Source organism: Paramormyrops kingsleyae, chromosome 2 (assembly GCF_048594095.1).
Source record: "Paramormyrops kingsleyae isolate MSU_618 chromosome 2, PKINGS_0.4, whole genome shotgun sequence".
In the NCBI taxonomy this organism is placed as follows: Eukaryota; Metazoa; Chordata; class Actinopteri; order Osteoglossiformes; family Mormyridae; genus Paramormyrops; species Paramormyrops kingsleyae.
The window spans coordinates 2,190,233-2,203,438 of NC_132798.1; positions in this window are offsets into that span (position 1 = coordinate 2,190,233).

Here is a 13,206-nt window from a genome sequence, read left to right on the forward strand (position 1 = left end):
TTTTTGCACAACCTATTGCACTTTTGCACTTGACACTTAGCCTGTCTTACTCATAAGACATGTCTTACTGTCATCTCTTCTATTTATTATACTGCACTGTCTTGTGTCGCACTGTTTTTGCAATGTTTGCACTTCTTGCACACTTGCACTTCATGTAGTCCTGTGTGGATGTAGTGTTATAAGTAGCACCATGGACCTGGAGGAACACTGTCTCATTTCACTATGTACTTTATTACTGTATATGGTTGAAAAGACAATAAAAGCCACTTGACTTGACTTGCAGATGTCATAGTTGCTTGATGTTGGAACCAATGGGCACGTGAGGGCACCCACACACACTGTAAAGGTTTCCGTTGCCCAAGACAGACCACACCAAGGGAGGATCGTCGTTTTTGAGCCAAGCATTACAGAACCTCATGACATCTGCACCTGCCATCCGGACACAGGAACTGCACTCTCCACATCACCCCGTGTCATCCTGCACCGTGTCTCGACGTCTGGCGTCAGCCAGACTATGGGTTCACCGTCCCATCCACAGGCTGCCATTAACACCAGCGCAGAGACGGCTGTGTTTGGAGTGGTTCCGTAACCGGAAGGCATGGACTGGCATCGTATGATATTCAGTGATGAATGTCGGTTCTGCATTACCACAGATATGACAGTCGTGTCCGTGTATGGTGGCGCTGAGACGAGAGCACCAATCCTGCCAATGTATTCAGGCTTGAGGGGGTGCCACACCCTACTGACATGGCACCACCAGTGTGCCCATACTGCCAACTCTGCTGTCCGTTTGATCTAATATTATAATCCTTGCAATACAGTCACATGACCTTTCACCACAGGCAGATTAATTTCATTTCCAACAGTCCATCTGGGTGCTTAACTCTTTTTGTCACCGAGTATATTTGGGTTTGTGGTTCATAAAGACCTTTCATCTGTGAAAACTGTTGGATTCAATAAGTTTCCCACCAGGGCAAAATAAAACAGAACAAAGCACCATTAACTGGAGATTTTGGTCCACTTCCTACTGTAAAACACCTCTCCTCACACCCTCCCAGGTTTCACTTAATATGAAATTGTTTACCAGCAGTTCAATAATCCTGAAAAATTCCTGCTGGCATCCGCTAAAACCTTTCTGTGCTCGCTACAAGACTAACGCAGTCTTCAGTACAGAATGCAATGCATTTTCTCTGCTGAGAAATATTGTCCCAGAAAACTGCAACACCGTTAGTAAAGTTACTCATCTTTAAGCACCTTTAAATCTCAACATCCAAAAGGTCACCTGTAGGTTTGTGTAGACAGAGGTCAACATATTATTGAACTGAAAATGTGTGTGTATTTCCGGGAAGCTTTTGGGAGATCTTTAAAGACTTGCATAGTTTTGTCCTTGCAAAATGCTGCATGCTTCCAAAAAGATTAATAATTAAAAAAAAATGTCGCTATACATTTTTAATTGTTTTTTGCAATTCTCTCTCATGTTCTATATGATAGTAAGGTCTTGTATGTCTTGTATTCCCACAAAATGAATACCTTATTATAAAGTATTGAGCACCGTATTGATCACAAATCTGTTGCCGCAGAAGCTGTCTTACTTTGAAAGTTCGTAGTGGATGCAGACTTTCACCATCCATCCATCCATCCATCCATCTGCTGAATAGGTACAGTAGATGCTTGCTTTCATCAAAAAGGAGATGCATACAGGAAGAAACCTATTTAAACATTACCTCTCAAGAAACAGTATATATTAAGTTTCTCGACTACATCTCAGCTCTGTTGGCTAAGATCAGAAATCAATTGTTTTTTCTTTCAAATGTATTTTCTGCTATATTTACTATTAATGTGGCTAAGTGGGCGAAGTCTGTGTGCCTGTAATCACAAGGTCGCTGGTTCAAACCCAGTCTCAGCATGTCCTTGAGTAAGACCCTTAATCCCCAGCTCTACAAAGAGCAAGTTGAGGGAGGTGTAAAGACAATTTCCCCGTATGGATCAATAAAGTATTTATTATTACTTTTTTAATTTTATTGAATTTTCATTTTAGCTGAAATACAATTTAGAGCAGAATATTTCCCATACATTAAACTGATAAACTTTTCAAAATTTTTTTTCCACTTAGCATGCAAAGATTTCAATGTATAAATGGTTTTAAAAAGGAAATGATGTGGAGGGGGGCATGATAGATGGAAGTTCACTAGAGATCTGAATAATATACGGTGTTCATGGCTGAGAAGTTATGGTGGCATTTATAAACTGCTCTCTTCAGAAACATCACATATTCTGTCTAGCTAGACCCTCATTTCATTGTGATATATGTTGTGTTATTCAGATCCATAAAACTAATCAAATTGAATACACTTTAATAATAAGTACATATTTATGTGTCCACAGATGTAATTCTTCTTGGAACTTTGCAGGGTCTGGGTCCCAGACACAATGTCCTTTGGCTCATGCATTGTTCTGTCAGGGGTAGGATCCAGGAACATTCCGATCCTGTAATCGATAAGTGATACGGAAACAGGATGGACAGACTGATGGTAAAGAGTGTTTTGGAGCTCACCAGAACCTCCTGCTTCTTTTATTCATTGTTACTTTATCACTACGTGGATACAGTCTGTTTTTTCAGGCTGTTTTGCGTACGTGTGAAAGAAAGTGTGAAACAGCCTCAGATGCATAATGCTGTAAAATTAGCAGAGATTCCAAACTGTGAAAAACAGGACACTGTCAGTGTCAGAGATACACTGGGCATTTGGCAGGGAAGTTATAGTCACTGCATGTTAGAATGGAGCTCAAATGTAGAATAAGAACCGAATCACTCTCAGGGGACAGTGCAGAGCATGTAGTGGTGTGACTGGAATTTGGTCTGTTAAGCAGAAACCCATCAACTGGTGGTCAATTGTTTGATATCCATCATTATTCTCTCAGTTTTCTGTACCTATAACTCTATGTGTGTGTGTGTGTGTGTGTGTTTGTGCCCTGCCATGAACTGGCATCCCAAACAGCGGTCCTAATGCCTTGTGCCCACTCTTGCCTGGAACAGGCTACAGGCTCACCCAACGCAGTACTGGATAAGGGAGTTGGGTGGTGGATAAATGTAACGGGGTACTTCTGTCCTGCTATTGTAAATGTATTCTGGGTTACTCATACATTTGCTTGTAAAAATTATTTGTGTGGATGTGTAAATCTACAACATAGGAAATGGTCTGTTGAGTAAACAATTAACTCAAAGTATTAGATTTTAATCTGCTAAAGAGCTAGACCTCAAAGGCTGATTTTGTCCTTCTGTACCCTAAATTGCTCCAGTAATATATCTGTGAATAAGGATGAAAACTGTAACAACAAAATATTAATTGTAGTAATAATTATGTAAAATTATGATTTTACATTACATTACTATTATGACTGTATACATATAAAATAGAAGGTTATCTCAGTAATTGTAATATGATCCATTTATTATAATTTTTTTGCTTGTAATTTTTACTACTATAAACTTATATACTTACTATATACTTACACTAACAATGATCTGCTCTATTCGCAGCTCATGGGAATAAAAGTAAAACATCTGAATTAAAATTCCATTTTATTGTTGTTGTTGTTTTGTTTAGCATTTGTGATTTGTTTTAATTATATGATCTTCAGTTTGTCTTCTTTAAAGCTTAAATTAAAAAAGGATGATGTGGTGAAGGTAAATATTATATAGGACAGCTTCAATTAAATGAAGCATTAAACAGCTCACTGTATAGGGAGACCCCCCCCCAAAAGCTCCTAATTTATTTTGCTGGTGATTAGTGCCACCATGTGGCACTGATATTTGGTGCAGTACTGTATGCAGTGTGAGATCTGTATCACTGTATGCAGTGTGAGATCTGTATCAGAGGTGTCGTGTATCAGATTTAATCAGAAAAATATGCTGGACTCTACTGAAGATCGATTTCAGTCACCTAGCAAATTATAGATGCATAAAAATGTTGGCCTGTGACCCTTCACTGGCTTACAGGCTGGAAGATGGATGGGTGAAAAAAAATGGATAGGGGGAGCTATAATACTATATAACCATATAATACTACATTTTTAAAGTAATTATCATAATCCTGATTTATTCAACTAGTTTTTTTTATTTTTATGTGCTTAAAATTTATTGAAAATGCATACCTTTTGTTTCTTTTTTAAACTGATAAGCATTTTTATTGTCTGTTTTTGGTAATTATTGACATATAAGTAAGATTTCTGAGATGAGATGGTAATTTATTTCTCCCCAGAGGGAATGTTACAGCAGCTCAGATTGACACAGCAATGTGAGAATATAAATAGTTTACAAATAAAAGAAAATGTACTGACATGAATAAACAAATATATAATCCTTAAATGTAAATGTGAATAAGCAAAATATTGAGATGTGAGTAAAAAGACAGACAGGTGAAAATATTGAGAAGTAATTGACAATAGGAATGACTGGTCATAGATGGACCTTAATGGCGACTAGGCCCAGCTTAGGGCTGTGTGGTAAAGCCCTGACTACTGCAGGAATAAAGGATCTGTAAATGTTTTGCTTGGAGCAAGGAGTCTTCCACTGAAGACACTCTTCTGTGCCAAAACAATGTGCTTTGTCAGTACGCCCTCCCCACCACCTCTTACATTGGGTCACAAGTTTGTTCTCTCGTTCTCCTCCACCCTCCCTGCACTAATACAGCGCTCAATAGCCTAGGCATCTGACATCTTCTGCAGATGGCAAGCCTCAGAGTTGTATTTGAAGTTAGAGGTGTAGAAGGTAAAGTGGAACGCAGCATGGGCACCTCCCCTGTGAAGCCCCCATACTGCTCGCAAACTGTTTGGACATGCAGTTCTGTAGCCCTAAATACTCTGATCTGTAGGTCACATAGTCAACAATCCAGACTACCAGGGTGGGGTGGCCACCTGTTCAGCTCTTAGCTGATCTCTAAGCAGTAGGGGCTATATGGTATTAAAACACTAAAGTCAAAGGACATAACTCTCACAGTGCTCCCTGCTTCCTCCAGGGGACAGCAGGCGTATGACCGCATCCTCCACTCTGATGTCTGACTGATCCTCAAACGGCAGGAGGTCCAGTGCTGTGGTCTCCAGGGTTTTGAAGTGGTTCAAGGTAAGCCTTTCCAGAGTCTTCAACTGGTGGGATGTCAGTTTTTTTGTCTGTAGGGCTTTGGGGTACAGGAACCCTTACAAGCCTCAGGCTCAGGCTAAAGATGCTCCACAGAACTTCGTCCCGCTGGTCTGTGCAGACCTTAAGTGCTCTGGGCACTAACACCACGAGGAGCTGCTGCCTTTTATACCTGAAGTCTCCTCTGCAGTCCTTTCCCCTAGTCAACTGTGATGTACAGAATAGGGAGGGAAGGGGAAGATGTAATTAGAGAGGTGTCACACCTACCCTGGGGTCAAATTGACCCCAATGGCACACGTCAGGTAACAATTATTGTAGGAGCGTGTTAGAGTTAGAAGGGTGACTGAGGACATGTGGGGTGGAGATATGGGACATGTATGGGTGAAGGAAATCACTCTACTGAGTCTGTCAGCTGGTCTATTTCTGGGGATTTACGGGATGAGGGGAGGGTCATTTTCTCAGTCCCCCAGTGGCCTTGTGGGTATCCAGGCGACAGTAGACATTGCTATACAAGAGGGAGAGAAACCGTAACAAAACCTTTGTCCATCGCCCCATCGGGCAAACCTCAAACTGGTCTTTTAGAAAGCGGCAGTTTTCTGTAATGAATCATACATAGGCATGCAAAGCAAAAAAAAAGCTATTTTGGCTCATTAGGAATGAATAAACACTCATTCCTCACTGTCTTTTTGAATCTAACAGACATCATATTTTGTCCGGAAAGCTAAATTTAAAATATTGGTTTACAAGTGCATTTAGGTTAATTGTACAATCAAGTCTTTAAAAAAGTAAACCAGCTGCAAATTGGGAGGTTAGAGTGTGGTATGCAGTGAACACAAAGAAGATACACAGCTCTCTACCACCAGGGATCCAGAGCCTGCCGATTGCGGAGATTAGACACAAAAAACGAAGAAAAAGAAGAAAAAATGATAATGAGGTGAAGACGGGCTGAACGGTTGACACCCTGGCAAGCATACATCATGTCTCTTAGAAGAATGCAATTAAGTAGATAGAGACAGGATGGAAAGAAGATGAGCAGGGCAATTCTATTACACATAGAGCATGGGTAGCAATATTGGAAAGACCAGTGAAGAGAAAATCATAGCAATTAAGACAGAAAATGACAAGGAACTGGTTGCTGTGTCACTCCTCTTTAGAATTGGCCACACTTTTGTCATAAATCAGCAGGTGCAAATAAAGGGGAAAAGGCCCTTAAGACAGATGGTTTTGAGTCACATTGTATTTTCGTGCTGGAAGAGATGGGATGCAGAATAAGACAACGACGGGGTGCAGAAAAAACTGAAAGTAGTCTTCTGGAGAATCATAAAAAGACTAAGAAAAGTATTTCTTTCCTGGCTTAATTGAGTTCATTAATTGGGATCAATACAATGGTCACCATGCAACTTTGTCCATATGTAGGCGGTTCAATATAATATATAATAATAACGGGAAACTAACGTAATGACTGGTTTAATGCTGACTCATCATTTCAACACTCTGTTGTTGAGGGGGGTGGCGGCATTATGACGAATCATGGGTGTACGAAATTTGGTGGTTCTACCTTGTATTTTTTACTTAAAATCATTTTAAGTCGACTTTATGTTAACCATATTCACCTACAGTATATGGTTATTATTGGGTGAGTCTGTGTTAGTGTGTGGAGCGGTGGGTCTGAGACTAGGGATCTGTGGTGGAAGGTACTGGTTTGAACCCCATGAATACCAGGAGTGATTCTGCTCCATTGAGCCCTTGAGCAAGGCCTGCACCTCACCTCTCTCCCATATCAGTGTTTGCTCCTCACCTCTCCCATATCAGTGTTTGCTCCTCATCTCTCTCCCATAACAGTGTTTGCTCCTCACCTCTCTCCCATATCAGTGTTTGCTCCTCACCTCTCTCCCATATCAGTGTTTGCTCCTCACCTCTCTCCCATATCAGTGTTTGCTCCTCACCTCTCTCCCATATCAGTGTTTGCTCCTCACCTCTCTCCCATATCAGTGTTTGCTCCTCACCTCTCTCCCATATCAGTGTTTGCTCCTCACCTCTCTCCCATATCAGTGTTTGCTCCTCACCTCTCTCCCATATCAGTGTTTGCTCCTCACCTCTCTCCCATATCAGTGTTTGCTCCTCACCTCTCTCCCATATCAGTGTTTGCTCCTCACCTCTCTCCCATATCAGTGTTTGCTCCTCACTTCTCTCCCAGTCTACATCCTGATTGCGGTCTGGGCTTTGAAATCCTCTGGTCTAAGGTAACCTGCAGCACCCTGGTCATTCAGTGCTCTAGTTCAATTTATATGATTTATATAAGAAATAATGTAGAATAATTCATTTTTCTATACAATTGATTTCTTATGTGTCCAGCTAAAGTTTAAGTGTTGCCTATCAAATTTACAATGAATTCAGAAGGAAATAAAGATGGTGAAATTAATTAACATGTATTTTTGTTCTAAATTTGCTCTTTAATACTCTGAACTGCAGTGAAACCCCGTGGACCACGGCATAGAAACCCCACATTTCAGCAAAGAGGTCAGCATGCACTGCTGTCACCGGCTGCACCTTTTTCAGAGACTTTATCAACTGGCTGTTTGCCCTTTTGTTTCAGGGGAAGGTCTGCTGTGACATCAGGCCGCGTGGAAAGGAGATTTCTCGGAGGAAGGGCTGTGAGAGAAAGGTCATTGTGAATAAAGGCCTTTTAATCTGACTACCTCAACATACAGCCGTGAATTTCAAAGACACCCAAATGCTAAAAGGTTATGACAGCCAACAGTTCTTTTATTTCCCACCTTTCCCCCTTTGCTTTGTGTGCTTTCTAAAGGCCCAGGAACCTTCTGGAAAAAGCTTGATGCGTTTGGTGTCATTGTTGCATTGACTTTTGACTTTGATGATTGTGAATTTCTGACCAACCAAATGGTTTGGCTGCAAGGTAAAGATGTTTCAAGATGATTTTTAATTTAAGATAATGTTTCCTGGGAATAAAGGCTGAGTATTTACATACTGTGCAATGTTTCCAAAGAAACCTTATATTTCAGAATTTAGATTAAAAAAAAAAAATCAGATTTCATGTAATATTTAATGTGACAATTAATGTAACAATGTTATATTGTAATTTAATACTGGAGATTTCAATTAAAATAAAATTTCTGTATGGCTGTTTTTATGGCAGTGGAACTGCTTAAAATCAATTGAGTCTCATTATATATAACCTGCCATTTTATTAGCAAAAACAAATGTATGAAATACTGAATAAAAAGAAAATTTGATTTACACAAAAAAGGTTCATTTAATCATGCAAACGAACAGAAACTGGAATGTGTCTATAGCACATGTGGAATGTGTCTGTAGCACATGTGGAATGTGTCTATAGCACATGTGGAATGTGTCTGTAGTACATGTGCTCTAAAATGCTGTTGCTTAAGGAATGTTCATGTGTGGCTCTTCTTTACATATGTCATTATATCATATTTTAATATATATATTATATATATATATCTCAAATAAGAGATTAGATTGATTATCCTCATGTATAACCATATTGGAACCAACAAAGTAACCAGTGGATTAATTTGCTCAAGTGGAGAGATTTGTGTGAACTGGCAGCTTGGTGCGTGTGGCCAGGTGTAAACACACACGGGTATAAAAACATTCACTGTAGCCTGCTTTTGTGTTCCCTCAATGGCATCCTTGAGTGAACACACCAGAGACATTTTTAAATTAATGTATTGAAGAAAACAAAAAACTGTAAAGCCTCCCGTCCAGTTGTGTGTACCCTGGATAGTTGCTAATATAATGTTTTATTCAAACTGTCATTTGTTGCAGCATAAAGAATTTAAAAATGTCCATTGCTTAGGAGCATTAGCTCCTGAAAGTGAAATTGTTTGCACAGTATGTGGCGAACAATTAAGATAGCAATTCTATTTTGCTTTATACATATGGCAAATTTAGGCAGACATGGTGACTATGAACATAACAGTGAGTTAAATACTTCCAAACCCATAATAACGTGTAGCTATTTAATCTGTTTGTGTTTGGTGGTGTATAATTACTGTATGACTGTCATGTGGATGTAATTTTACCAGTAAGAACCATTTGTAAGGATTCAAAAAGCAGCCCACAGTCTGAATGCAGTGTGGAGCGAATTTATTGTTACCAAAATATGAGCTCTGTTGTGCCTGATGTTGTTTGCTTTAATTACATGTGAAAAGAGTTATAACTACAAGATATTTCTCTTCATTACTATGTTAACTATGTTGAAGAAATAATACTGGACAGGATATGATATATGAGGGGTAATGGAAATTACATTTGAAAACCAAAGGTTCCATATTTGTCCAACACATAGTGTTTATTTATTTATTGATTTAAAATGTAATATGCATAAATAATAGGGTCAGAGTTTTGCATAGAGGGTTGATTGTGGCTGTGTGTGTGTGTGTGTGCACGTTTTCCTGTGTATTTGTGTGGATTTCCTTCCGTAATCCAAACACATATGCTTTAGGTGAACTGGTCTCTCTCTAAATTGCTGTGCATGTGTCCTGTGAAGCACTGGCATCCTTTCCAGGTTGTATCCTGCCTTGAGCTGGAGTCTTTCCTGGAAAACACTCCAGGCTCATTGTGACCCTGCATCGCAGTAGCTGTGGTAGAGGGAAGAAAAAAACATTTCTGAAACAGCAACCCTATCAAATGAAATATTTTTTAAATGTACAGTGTTCAAATTATGTACAATTTAATTTATGTTTTAATTCTTGTTGTAAACCTAGAACTAAATTAGTCAACCATTAGATTTTCAAAAAAGAAACAACTAATTTATAAATAACATTCTATAATGGAATACCTGATAGCAAAAATTTAACAGTATTAGTTTATTATTGCTAAAATACCTTTATAATTTACTATAACAGATTAATTATTTTGAAATTATATCTGATTCCACCTCATACAAAGTCTTATTGACAGATGTTCAGATAAGGTTCACAACATCTGCCTGAACAAAGTTTGTACCATGAGTAGAATTTCATTCTTGGAAAAGAATAACAATAAAAGGCTCAAATCCAACAAATTTCCTTTGTTGCTGCACTGAACAGGGTACAACAGGCAGATTCTCAGCTAGTTTCCAAACTGGGGTGAAGACTTTCTGTGATCCCATGAACAGCTCCCACTGCAGAGAGGGCAAAGGTGAACCAACCCGCGGTCAGGTGCTGCCACCGTGGATGTGGCCCCACGCAGCTCTGCATACAAATAGATGAGCAACACGTAACACATCAGGGTTTAGCTGGCAGGCAACTGAAGAGTCCAGTGGCCTCTTGGCTTCTTTGCATTGCCAGATGTCCCTGGTTCTGGTCTCATTCTGTGTGAGCTTAAGGCCTGGGCAATGTTGTGTGTCTTACCTTGTGTTGGCCGTTCAGTCCACATAAGACAAAAAAAATAAAGCAATAATACAATAAAAACAAATTAAACGGGCTACCATAGCACTTTGCGAGAGGGACTTTTCTGTAGGAAAGCAGACAATATTCAATTTCTGTCAAAAGACTGTGGCCCATGGCAAAATATGTGTTAATATGTCTTGCGGTACACTAGGAATGAAAATGAACAAAACAGAAGGATTTATGTTCTAGCAGAAACAACACAAATTAATCTAGAAACCTGGACTCTATCTGCTTGCAGTACCCTTTATGCTTCCAGTAGCTGATTTATTTTGGGGTTTTCAACAATGTCTCTGCAGAAAGGATCTTTCTCCCCCTCTCTTTAAATCTGCCGATATAGAATACGGTAGGACAGGCTAAGTGATTTCACTGAACTCGGTGGGAATGCTCTGAGAAAAATTAGAGGAGCAGGACCTGGTGAATCCAATTCAACAAAAGACAAGCTGTTCTTATTAGAGGTGTAATCTCACACTGGGACCATCTGGACGCAGGACAGTGACATGGCTTCCAGAAACCTGAGAGGCATTCGCTGTGTGAAACCTTGTTTGATTTTCATAAGCTTGTGTTTTTTATTTATTTTTTGATGACTCCACTGTTTCAAAGCGTAATTAATATTTATGCAGTTAACAACCCCACTCATCTCCAGCTAATTATCTATAAATTATATTGCTCACATATTATGAGAGAAACCTCTTTTCTTTCTCCTGTTGTCCTCTGTTACAGGGAGGCATATTTAATTACCTTTTCAATTTCAATATATGAGTACAAAGTCCATGGTTTTATGTGCTGGTCTCAGCATCTCACTGTCTTGTGTACCAGGAATCCTAAAGTTGATTTACTTCAGAACAGAATGGAAGAATACAGACCTATCAAAGAGTGACATCCAAAATCACATTATACACATTATACACCCCCTGTATATAGCAGGATATCCTAGTAGGAGACCGATTAAATAATTTTACCAGAAGCTTCAATATTTGAATAGTTTATTGATGAAATCATGCAGCAGTAATTGCACTAATCCCTATAGTAGTCAAATTACCTATTACAGCTCAGAGGTGAACTGCGAATACCATGCAATACTTATATTTCATTATGGAAATCAATGCAATTTCTTGTGACAAAGAATAGATTTTTTTTCCAATATTCTAACACCAAATACTTTCACATACATTCTCCTTAAAATGAAATGAAATTTGATTCAAAGGCAAACAAGATTTCATTGTGACTCCATTTTGTTTACTGAAGTTCACTCAAAAGCTCATCGTATTTACAGGATGCTACAAATAAGCAGTGTGACCTTACGAATCATAAGATGCAGCTGACATCATGCAACAATGCATTCTGTAGAACATTTACTCACTATAATTTATTAGGTCTGTACTGGTGAACAATTTTATATATATATATATATATATATATATATGTATATATATGTATATATGTATATATATATATATATATATATATGTATATATATGTATATATATATATATATATATATATATATGTATATATATGTATATATGTATATATATATATATATATATATATATATATGTATATATATATATATATGTATATATATATATAAACCCTAAATAAATGTCTATTTATTTTGCTATTGAAACATCAGTTTGGCCACAATGAATCAGAGGACTCTGAAGGGTCACCTGGTTTCCTTAAATGGACTTGACAGCCCTGGAGCGCATAGACAGATAGGTTTATAAATAGACTGGTAAACAAGTTACTCATCTTGGGTTCCGCCAACCTGTTCCATATCCCTGTGTGGGCCGGTTGCCTGCTTCTCGGGGGCAAGCCCTGGGCTGAACCACTGCTGCCATTATTAACAGCACATTTCATTATTATTATTAGCATAGCATAAGAGCTGTATGCTTTTTTTAAACTGATACATGCGGTAACATTGTTGCCACTAAGAATCTCTAAACATTCCCAAATCTTTAGTTATACCTTCCTTGTTCTCTTGTATGTTCTGATCCTGCTTAATCATTCCCATGCATCTTTTGCCATTGCTGTTTTTCATACTAGAATCTCCCTTAAAATGTTTTGCTGGTGCCACATATGATCACACCCTTGGCATGGTGGCTCAGTGACTAGCATTGTTGCCTCAAACCTCCAGCGTTGTTTGATCATCCAGTGTTTGGGTGGGGAGTTTTCATGTTCTCCCTGTGTCATGCTGGATTCCTCCTGCAGTCTACAGACATACAGACTAATCCAGTGTCTCTCAAACTGGTGCTCAGGGAGCCTCCGATGGTTCATGCTTTTTGCCCCCTCCCAGCTCCCTGTCAGATAAATCACATTTTGGCTTTCTTCCATCTCCCAGGAGCAAAAGCATGGACCATCTGCAGGTCCGTACTTTGACGACCAGTTTGAGATACACTGGGCTAATCTGTGTCTCTAAATTGTCCATAGTATGAGTGAGTGGGTGTTTAAGTGTGTGTGTGTACGTACAATCAGGTGGACTGGCATCCTGCCCAGGGTGTACCCCATCCCTACGCCCTGTGATGGACTGGCATCCTGTCCAGGGTGTACCCCATCCCTACGCCCTGTGATGGACTGGCATCCTGTCCAGGGTGTACCCCATCCCTACGCCCTGTGATGGACTGGCATCCTGTCCAGGGTGTACCCCATCCCTAC